Here is a 12,331-nt window from a genome sequence, read left to right on the forward strand (position 1 = left end):
TGAGAACCTCACCGCCTATATTGTTTCATACGGAAAGTACATATAGATGGAACACTTGCACGGAAAGTGTTATAAAACATACGTTTTCAGTTATACGTCTGCTGTATGTTAAGTCCAAAAACTACAGGAATTACGCATGTAAAATACCTTTTTAAGTACGCCACCTACATCTTTTTCTCAGTGTGGAACAAGGAAGAATTGCAACAAGAGTGCAAAGAATCAATCATTGTTCCAATTCACAAGAAAGGCGACAAAACTGACTAATAATTATCGAGGCATTTCTCTTCTGTCAACATCCTATAAAATCCTTTCAAATATTCTATTAGCAAGATTGACCCCATACGCAGATGAAATTATTGGAGATTACCAGTGCGGATTTAGACCAAATCGATCAGCTATGGACCAAATATTTAACATTCGACAAATACTCGAAAAGAAGTGGGAATACAATACCTCGGTATATAAACTATTTATTGATTTTAGAAAGGCGTACGACTGGGTTAGGAGAGAAACATTATACAACGTTCTTACAGAACTTGGAATACCGAGTAAGCTAATTAGATTAATTAAGATATGCTTAAGTGAATCCCAAAGTAAAGTCCGGGCAGGAAAGTTTTTGTCCATGAGCTTTCATGTCGAAAATGGCCTCAAGCAAGAGATGCGTTGTCGCCATTATTATTCAACTTTGTTCTGGAATACGCTATAAGGAAAATCAAAGATAGCAACCAGGGCCTACAGTTTAACGATATTCACCACGTTTTGGCATATGCTGATGATGTAAATTTAATAGGGGATGATAGGAGAACAATAGAAAAAATGCAGAGATATTATTAAACACTTGCAGGGACATGGGTTTAGAAGTAAATGCAGAGAAAACTAAATACATGGAAGTGCGTCGGGACCGTACAGCAAATTATGGATGCCTTAAAATATTAAATAATACTTCTGATAAAGTGGATACTTTCAAATATCTAGGACCAATATTAACAGATGAAAATCATATTCACGAAGAAATTAAATGTCGATTAAAAGCAGGGAATTCGTGTTACTGTTCGGTTCAAAATCTCTTGTCGTCGCGAATTCTGTCAAGGAATTTGAAGCAAAACAATAATCATGACTGTTTTTCTGTATGATTGCAAAACATGGTCTCTTACTCTGAGGGAAGAACATAGACTGAAAGTATTTGAGAACAAGATACTGAGACGAACATTCGGACCCAAAAGGAACAGGAATGGGGAATGGCGGAAAGTTCATAACGAGGAACTACATAATTTATACGGTTTACCGAACATTGTTAGGGTGATCAAGTCTAGGTGGCTGACGTGGGCAGGTCATGTAGCTAGAATGGAAGAAAGTAGAAACGCTTTCAAAGTCTTAACTGGAAAACCAATCGGAAAACGACCATTAGGAAGACCTAGGCGCATATGGGAGGGCAATATTAAGATGGATCTCGGCAGAGATAGAAATACAAAGTAGAAACTGGATCCAATTAGCTAAGGATAGAAGTCAGTGGAGAGCTTTTGTGAACGCGGCATTGAACCTCCGGGTTCCATAGCCCATAGAGTTAGTTAGTTAGCTTTTTAGTTAGTTCGCAGTTTTAAAAATCTTAGTGAATTACCTTTTAGATTAAGTATCTTAAAATTCTTAAACATGTACTTAATTAGTTTAAATGTGACGTCTGAATATCAAATGTTGTGACTGAAAGCGAACAAACTCCGAGATACGGACATCTTACAAGGAGAAGGCAGATTTTGGTAAGTGAACTTCGGGGCCATTTTTTGCGAGGTGGTAGTGCACATATAAAGAATTAATTTTACAAACTGAGAGAGCGCAATGGCAAAAAGTAACTGAGAAAAACCGTCTTAAAATTGTTTACTTGCGCATATATCATAAGACGCGCAAGCTTATCAAGTGACGCCGTGGCAGTGAGAAGAGTCTGAGACTCAAGTGCAAAGGGTCCCGGGTTCGATTCCCAATCGAGTCAAACTTATATTTTTGCTTTTTGCTTCAACCAATAAAGTAGCCATTTACAACTATAAGTAAAATATTAATTCATCATATGTTTATAATGTATTAAAACGATAGAAATTTTCAATCACTTATAAAATCTTTCAATATTCCATGTTAACTAGGAACAAAATTTAATCTCTTCCGTAAATATTATTGTTACCGCAGTTGTTGCGTAAAAATGTTCTTGAAGCTTCTGTCTACATCTGTTGACAATGTACGAATTACAAGGGGAATGAGGGGGAAATCTCCTTTTGTTATAGCAACATCCAGTATTAGCAAAGGGGGTTTCCCCCTCAACTTCTTTGCAATTCGCACACTGTCAACAGATGTAGATGCAAAGCGTCTAGAACATTTATTACACATAGTGATGTGAGGTGGAAAATTTTCCAGAAAATTTTCTGCTATATTTTTCCAGAAAATTTTCCGTTCTAAAAAAAAAATATCAGTAATCAAGTAACAATTATTCAGCAATCATAAAATTGGTTAAATTCATGTACAGAAATGTTAAAAAGTGAAAGATCGTTTAAAAAATCTGAAAATTTTCATGGCTCACACAATTTTCAGTACTATGTAGGAACAAGTTAAACAATTTTTCATGAATCGAAATATTTTCTGTCTTATATGGAAAACTTGAAGAACTATTTATGAGTCTGAAAATTTTCATCATTTTGAAGCAAAAGTATTGGAATCGGAAAGTTTTATTGCTCTGTAGAAACAAGTGAAAGGAATTTTCATAGATCGGAAAATTTTCATCACGATGTAGAAGCAAGTGGAAAAAACTTTTCATAAGCCGGACAATTTTGGATATTATGTATAGTGATGTTAGATGGAAAATTTTTTACTATATTTAACTGCATATTCAGCTACAAAATTGAATTTCTGTAGAGGAAAGTTAGTCAGCAACAAATTATAATTTTCTAACTAGCTTTCGGGAACCGGAAAATTTTCTAATATTTCAATTCGGGAAGTAAAATTTTACAGTGTTTTTTCTCTCTCTCCCTTCATCTGCGAGCTCCTTCGTTGCTAAGCGGTTAGCATACGTGCCTTTGGCATGGAAGACCTGGCTTCGATTCCCAGCGGGAGCTCATCTAGTTCGGATTTCACGTTAATCAGTTGGTCCCGTCTTATATAGTCTCGCTGCTGAAAGAGACGTTAAACTCAAAATCAACTCAATTCAACTTCTCTCTCTCTCTCTCTCTCTCTGTGTGTGTGTGTGTGTATGTGTGTGTGTGTATGCAAAGTGCAGAGAACATACATTGAGTTCGTAGAGTACAAATATCCCATTCTATTATTTAAAATTTCAATTTATTAAAAGTCATGAATATTTTCCGATTCATAAAAACATACACCACTTATTCCTACATCGTTGTTTAGCCGTAAAATTTATTGGTAATAAGTAGAGACCGGATGTTTAGGCACTAAAAACCTGGAAAATAGGCAGGCAAATAGGCACCAAAACTTTAAAAAATAGGCAGTAGAATAGGCACTAAAATGTAACTCGAAATAATGAAGATACTCAATACCATTAAAAAATAGATTCAAGTCATAGATAATGTTCAAAGAATACAGAAGCATACTTGTTTGTTAATATCTTCTTTTATTGTATATATAAAAACGAAGCTTGTTATGCATTTCATACATACTGGGTGAACCTGAAAGATGTGCACATACTTTGGGAGCTGATTCATGACATCAAAAGAAGACAAAAACTCCTGTTGCATGATGTCGAATTCTGCGTCGTGTACAAGTGACAGGGGGGCCAACTTGGAATCCAAAATCAAATCCTGACAATTGGAACGAGACATAAAGGTGTTCACATACTTCGGGAGGTGATTCGTGACATCCAAGAGGACTTTTTTTCTTCTTTTCATGTAACGAATCACCTCTGAAAGTATGTGCACATCTTTCGGTTCCGTTCGAATTATCAGGATTCAATTTTCAATACCAAATTGGCACTCTGTCAGTCGTACGAGACACGGAATTCGACAAAATACAAGAAAACATTTTGTCTTCTTTTGATATTACTAATCGCCTCCCGAAGTATGTGCACATCTTTGAAGGTCACCATGTATATATATCGTAACGTACCACGTGCTTGTGTTTACAAACACTTAATATGTGTGTATTATTTATGTTATATAAATTATATATTTTCCCAATGAAGGCTTATTTTGAAGAAAAATGCATAGAATAGGCAATATTAGGCACTAAAGGTCAAAATAGGCAAAATAGGAAAAATAAAATTGGCTTAAATCGAAAGTATAAACCCCCATATAAACTTTAAAACGTTATTTTTGATCATATCTTTAATAATAAAGAATAGGCATGTTGCCTAACATCCGGTCTCTAGTAATAAGTATTGTCTTAAAACGTTTCATGAAGTGAAAATCTAACGATTCTTCATTTCAAGAATGTTTCAATAACTTGAATGCGTTCTTCTTTGAGAATCCACCTTTGATCTTACAATATTAGATTTCGTCAGTTTAATACGCATAAGACGGTTTTCTCATAGCTTTACTACTTTTCTAGATTTACATATTACAATATTTATAAATAAGTAGAGATAATATAAAGTGCCTACTGTAAATTTTTGACTACCCAAAATTCGAGTTTAAGTAACTCATGAAAGCAAATACTGATCATTTTCTGGAAATAAACATTTATTTATTCATATATTCATTCAGAAGAGAAAGTGAAATATAACTAATAAGGAAGCTGATTTGTGTAGTTGTTCTTCCAATAAAATAATAAAAGAAACATAAAAAGCAGCACTATTAGCGCTGCGTTCTAAAAGCAACAAGTAATTTCATTTTAATTTACAAAATAAAAAACATATTATATATATATATACTTGTTCTATCGAAACGTCATTATTTGTAATACATTTTTATACATAATAATGGTAGTTTTACAATACAAATATCTACTCTAAGATGTTGATTATACAAAATTCCAATATTGAAATTATGACTTACGAGTGTTAAACACAATAAAATCATTTTCTGAAGATTATGAAGATTATTTTCTGTTACAGAAATAATCTTCATAAGGAACTATTATGTAGCTATTTCATATCATAGGTAGGCCTACATGGAAAAAAGTAGTGGAATTTTCTGTTTCTGAAGTTGATAAATTCACAAAGGTTTCTTTTCAATTTCTTGTTACATTTTAAATATTGGAATGGGATATTTGTTCTCTACCAACTCGATGTATGTTCCCTCCACTTTACACACACACACACACACATACACATACACACACACAGAGAGAGAGAGAGAGAAACACTGTATATTTTTTACTTCCCAACTTGAAATATTAGAAAAATTTCTGATTTCCGAAAGCTAATTGGAAAATGATAATTTGTTGCTGTGTAACTTTCCTCTACAGGAATTGAATTTTATAGCTGAATGTGCTGTTAAATATAGTGGAAATTTTTCCACCAAACATCACTATACATAGTATCCAAAATTGTCCGGATTATGAAAAGTATTTTCACTTGTTTCTACATCGTGATGAAAATTTTCCGATTCATCAAAATTCCTTTCATTTGTATCTACAGAGCAATAAAACTTTCCGATTCACAAAAAGCTGTATTACTTTTTGCTTCAAAATGATGAAAAATTTTCCGACATAAAAAGTTCTTCAATTTTTCCATAGAAGACAGAAAATATTTCGATTCATGAAAAATTGTTTCTCTTGTTCCTACATAGTACTGAAAATTGTCTGAGCCATGAAAATTTTCAGATTCTTTAAACGATCCTTCATTTTTAATATTTCTATACATGATTTCAATCAATTTTATGAATACTGAGGAATTGTTATTTGATCACTGATATTTGTTAAGAACAGAAAATTTTCCATCTCACATCATGGCTAAGCAACGATGTAGGAATAAGTGAAGTATGTTTTTATGAATCGGAAAATTTTCCGGAAAATTTTCATCACTGATTACACAACGATTGTCGTAACCATAATATACAGTAACTCGTGATATCAGTATATTTACGGAATAGATTAATTTTTCTTGATAGTTAACATGGAACATGGAAAGATTTTACAAGTGATTGAAAATTTCTATTGTTTTAATACATTATAAACATATGATGAATTAATATTTTACTTATAGTTACAAATGGCTACTTTATTGCTTGAAGTATAAAAAATAAAAGTTTGACTTGAAAGTGAATTGAACCCGGGACCCTTTGCACTGGAGTCTCAGGTTCTTCTCACTCTACCACGCCGCCATTTGATAAGTTTGCGCGTCTTACGATATATACGGCGAGTAGAAAACTTTAAGACGGTTTTCCTCGGTTATTTTTGGCCATTACGCTTTCCCAGTTTGTAAAATTAACTCTTTATATGTGCACTACCACCTCGCAAAAAATGGCCCCGAAGTTCACTTACCAAACTCTGCCTTCTCCTTGTTAGTGAACTTCCTCATTCCTATTTCACTTCCTTTGAAGTGAGATTTCGTAAAATCTTTTCTTATTGAACACTACTACCTAGGATGTAATTGCCTGCCAATTTGGATCACATTGTTTAAGATATCTCGTAATAACTGAATGAGTGAGCAAGTCAGTTGTATTTTCCTGCATATTTCGCTGCATACATGCAGTGTCAGTGCGTTGTGGGTCAAGTGGGTCATGGGTCAACAGGACGTGATTCACTGCGAGCCACCGTAACCCACTCTGGCCCACCGACCTATTCTGACCCACTCACTCTGCCCAATGCATTGCAGAGAACATCTTCTGAACACTGATGAATTTGTCTACGTTTTACTTTCAAGGCCTCTAGAGGTGAGTCATGGTAGGTGGTGGATCATGGTACGTTGTGGGTCAGAGTGGGTCGCGGCTGGTCGTGATTCCAGTTGGTCGTGGGCCACGATGGGTAGTGAGTCAGTGGGTCATGAGTCAAGTTTTCATTGAACCACGCGATCCCTGTTTCGCTGAATGTTTTCTCTTCAGAGGGTAAATTAAATAACAACATAAAATAAACAGTTTTCAATCTTATTCAACCCCTTGTTAAGAAATCAAGGATATGCCTATAGCTTTAATATTGCATATTTAAACGAAAAATACTGTCCATATTTTTTCGAAATATTTAATTTTATATGAACTATTCGTTTGGCCGCACTGTACTCTAATTATTGTAAGACCTTAATTAGTGAAAATTTCCTACTTACCTTAAAATTTAATTGATAGTATCATGTTTGCAAGTCCAGTTTCTGAGCTAGTTTCAAGCGGGTTTCATAGTTCACCTCCAAAACTACTGTAGATGTCGCCTGCAAAATGTTCAGTTTACAATTGCTCTATATATTATGATTGTTTTTTTTTCGCCTACACATGTGTTTCGCGGAAGGCCTCTGGATGTTAATTATAATTTATAATTGATGGTATGTGTATGCATTGAATTAGTTACATATTCGATTGCATTTAGTGAATTTCGCAAGTTTCGAATATAAAACACGCAAATATTAAGCACACCTCAAAATGAAAAGGTTAAAATTAGAAAATATACGTGAGCGCGAATATAAGGCACACATCAATATTACCATAACAGAAAAGTGATAAGAAATCGACTAGCACAATAGCTTGTTTTCTTTAAAAAGAATATATACACTATATGTGTTTGTTTTGTTTTTTCAAGTTTTACCAACAGTTTTATCAACCAATCGACTACATATGAACAGAAATAAGCAAGGCATTTTGCTCTCTGTTACCTTTCATCAACATAAGAATCTTCCAGAAATTGCAAGCTAGGAAAAAAAGTTCTAGTAGCCTAATCGAAAAAGAGATTGACAGTATATTGTCAAATAACAGCGAAAAGATAGGCTAAATTTGTGAACAGTTACTTTTGACATAAAAAATGCTACCGAAATCCATAGTTATAGAAGTTCATTTTTGAAAGTTGTTGATATCAAAACTTTTTTCAAAAATATATTAACCGACTTCTACAAACCCGCTAAAAAATAGAAAAAAGTAGAAAATAAAAGCATTAAAAGTAGAAAATAATAACGATAAGCTGTTAAAAGCTCAAAATAATTTATTTTCATTATCTATATAAAAAAATTGAAATTTGTTACATGCCGAACAAATTAATACCTCCTAAAATTACTATTCAAACTGATATTATTTATAAGAAAATAACATATTTGAAAATAATGCTCTTGAGTAGTTCTCGAGAGAAATTACTTTTCAACACAAAAAAGCATGTCATTTGTTGTCCATAATAATTTATAGTTTTTATTTCTGCTGGTACACACTATATAATTGAGTACTATATATGTAAAAAAAAAAAAGCAAGTAGTACTGCGATATAAGAAAGGGGGTTTGTTTGTACGGTGTAAATATTTTTTTAAAATTAATCTTAACCAGAAGTGTTTGTACTACTTCAGGTTCTATTAGAGAGTAAAGGATGGAAATGAAATGTATTCTTGGGACGCTTAACCGATTACAGAAAACCACTTCTCGCTATCTATTACCGTTTTTGCTCTTTAGTGATCAACCTAACAATCTGAAATGGCCGATTTCTGGCTACTTTTGGTTCGAACATCATGTCCACCAACGAACTTGATTCCCAACGTTTGTCCTTCTACACCTGGCAAAAAGATATCCTAATTTATCAAAAGTAATTTCCGATATTTTTGTCTCCTGAAGGGACATACGAGCAAAGTAAATATACAGTGTTTCAAAACAACACCGTTTGAGATGTGATTCCTGACACCAAGATAAGATAAAGAGTATAGGACCAACCTGGGTGCAGAAATCCGTCATTTCGGAGTTATAGGCTGTCGAAAACATGAAAAAAAAAGAACTTGAGAGGTCCATAGCTCCAAAACTATGGGACCTACCGTGGTTGGGCCAAGACCACTTAGGAACTAACTTGTGCACTATCCAAAAATACATATTTCAAAATCCTAAGGTACTCACGCAGCAATTTTATAGAGGCAGTTTTGAAGTATTCACCTAGTTCCTAAATGAAGTCTTGACCCGACTGCGGTAGGTCCCATAGTATTGTAGCTACGGACCTTTAAAGTTCATTTTTTTGTTTTCGGCAGCCTATAACTCCGAAATGACGGATTTTTGCACCCAGATTGGTCTATAGTTCTTGTCCTATCCTGGTGTCTGGAATCACTTCCCAAACGTTGTCGGTGTTTTTTTGAAACACCCTGTCTAAAGGAGTTTAGGTAAATTAAACTCCTGGTAAATATACTGATAAGTAGCTGTGTGTATGTATTTTGTCCTTTGTCTTCTCCTAAACATACATACTCCTAACAATGACATAGTGTACTCCTTAAGAATGACATTTATATTACTTGCAAAGCAGTTTATATATATATATCAACCGTGTACAGTCTATATATATATATATATAAACCGTGTACAGTCTTTGATCACGGATTATTATTATTATTATTAGGTTAAGCAAGGTTGACTCATTCTTTTAAATTGTAGTTAAATGAGACTTTAATGTGAATAATTCTGTTAATTGTACATTATAAAATTGATTGTTTTTTTATTATTATTTGTCTTATATATTCGTTTGAATCTTATAATTCTAATATATTAACCTTCTGATAAAGGCCTTAACCTTCTGTAATAGTCATTCTATATTATAAATTTTCTAGTCTGTTTAAAATGATTAAATAATAGTTTCAAAATAATGCTGTGTTTTTGCTTATGAGCTATTCACAACACTTAAAATAAAGTTATTATTATTATTATTATTATTATTATTATTATTATTATTATTATTATTATTATTATTATTATTATTATTCAAATTACGATAACATTGTCCAATTATGTACAGATACTAGAGATTTTTTCTGAAAAATGTCTATGTAATGCTTCATTTTCTTGTAAATATCCTAGATAATGAATGAACCTATGTCTTTCTGAGGAAAAGTTTTATGATTTTGTATTATGTACATGTTTTAAAGAATATTTTTGAAGGAAGACATGCTTCAAGTTTCGAGTTGTAAGCAAAATTATTATTTCTGTTTACGATTATAATAATACAAAAGATTTTTTCATTAAAAATTAGTATTTGGTTGCTGTATTTTATGTAAACTATCGGAAATACGTACAATACCAGAAAAGGTTTGTACTCTACAAGATATTTTGCTATGAATTTATACAACATAGCCTGACTATTGTATTCCTATCTTTTCTTTTTCAAAAGATCCAATATATTTCAATCAACAAATTTGTTGTATCTGGAGAACTACATATAATGTAGCCAAACTCAAAATATCAGTTAACTCAGTATGATGTGCTTATTCCGTAAAAAAAATACGAAAACTCGATTTAGGGTCCGTTCAAAAATTTTGTGGCCCCTGATCCAAAAACGAATTATTGGTGAAGATAACAAATCTTTTGATTCATTTTTAGTTTTTTCTAAAATTCTTCTTTTTTTCGGTACAGAATCTGTAATTTACTTTACTAATATACGACGAAGAGCCAATAAAGACGGTCTATGATTTTCAACGAGAATCGATCAAATCTTGAATTAGACATACATATATAAAGTAAACAGAGTAACGATTGTACTAGCATTTGAAACTATAGAAAATTAAAATATATATCGGCGTATTGAGCATATGTATTATGATCCTTACAGATGAGAGAAATCTGGAACAATTTTAATTAATCTTTAAGAATTTGAGGAAGAGATACGAAGCAGAAAAAGTAAGAATAAAAATAAATAAATAAAAACCACAAGGAGGAAAATACTACAAAATTAGGAAGAAAACTAGGAAAACAATATTTAATTATTTAATGACTATAATATTTAATCCCTTTATTGACAAAATTACATCCATTTATTCATTTTTTTTCACTTGTAGCCAAGAAAATGGTATCCGAACCCACCTCAGCATCTCAATTTATCTCTTTTCATAACTTCTAATTCTTCTCATGTAGTCTTTAAATAACAAAAAGAGAAAAGCAATTGCTACATGAACTAAATGAATCGTGGTAATTGTAGGAAGCTAGAGCGTAGAAAGTCGAACAGGAAACTAGTTTTCGTTACCAAAGTCATATATTTAATAAAAAACAAGATACGACGGAGGAGTAAAAAATAGAAGCACGGATAGAAATTATAAAGAAAATTTAGAGGAAAAAACAACAGAAAACGTATATTTTTGTCAACTAGTAAATAAAAACAAACACGAAAAGAACTAATAAAAGTATTCATGTAAAGACTTATATTACACTTTACTATATTCGTACGAGTATATTCGTGTGGATACACATGAAAGAAAGAATGTTGAAATATGACAAAAAATGAGAGAAATGACTTGGATGAAATGGAAAGTAATAAAGAAATGTATGCGGAAGTTGTAGAAAAATTACAATATTGAAGATAATTAGAAAGAGAAGAAGCTATTTATAGGACATTTTTTTTTATGTACTCTGAAAGATATAACAGAACACCCCATGAAATGAAAAGAAGTAAATTGATGATCTCTATTCTACCTGATAACTTCTACATAAATGAGAAGAACCGTGCGTAGTATGAGAAATCTTTTAGATTTGTTATGTAAGTAATTTGCCAGTAATAGCCATATACTTTTCGTGATAAATAAGCACATGTTACGGACCATAAAAAATCACAATTCTGAACTTTTAGTTTACTTTCTGAGCCATTGATTCTAACAGTGATTAACACTTAAAAAAATAGTCCAAAGATGTAACATACCAAATGATAACTTTTATTAAGCTGAATATAATGACATAGATGAGTATAAATTCTCACGTGTCGTTTTTTTAAATCAAAAAAGGAGTTTTCCTCTAAGCTTAAAACTTGACGCTGTACGCTAACCTCGCCAGAATTAAGATGAATTAATACTGGTGTACATTTTCAAGCTTTTGATTATGCAGCTACAAGACGACAGTACACCAGGGGCATACCCACGTGGGGGGCCCACCGGGTCCGGATCCTCCCCCCTTAAAACTTCCTAACTCAACATACGTTTATACATTTTCTTAATAACACTGTACTTGCTTAACAGGGAAATGATTGATGTAGCATGAAAATTTGATCTTACATTTCACCTGTGTTCTTTCTCTTATCAAAACAATCTAATTCTTTTCTTTTTTTCTGAAAATATAGATGGAAGTATTTTACAATTACTTATCGTCTTTTCGGGTGCAGAGTAATACCCGTTCAAAAGACGTAGTGGCTTGTAATTTGGACTCCTTCTCAAAGCTTTGACCTGTCCCAACAAAAAATCCTAGGTGCTCGCGTCCAATACAAAGTACATCAATCGATAAACATCTCGATCTGAACAAAATGAAGTGTTTGAGGGTCATTTTCT

At 32.6% G+C, this 12,331-nt stretch overlaps 1 protein-coding gene across 2 annotated transcripts in view; it reads right to left on the reverse strand.

Moving 5' to 3' along the window:
• Positions 1-12,331, reverse strand: part of LOC145681505 (uncharacterized) — a 354,193-nt gene that overhangs the window by 327,555 nt on the left and 14,307 nt on the right. Inside the window, exon 1 of one of the 2 annotated variants that reach the window (XM_081753153.1) lies at positions 7,193-7,321. The exons of the other annotated variant lie outside the window; for it this stretch is intronic. The gene's annotated coding sequence lies outside the window, so the exon portion shown is untranslated. Of the gene's footprint in view, positions 1-7,192; positions 7,322-12,331 lie in introns of those variants that run through there. 2 annotated transcript variants of the gene reach the window in all.

The sequence above is a fragment of the Thermobia domestica genome, chromosome 3 (assembly GCF_964235325.1).
Source record: "Thermobia domestica chromosome 3, izTheDome1.hap1.1, whole genome shotgun sequence".
In the NCBI taxonomy this organism is placed as follows: Eukaryota; Metazoa; Arthropoda; class Insecta; order Zygentoma; family Lepismatidae; genus Thermobia; species Thermobia domestica.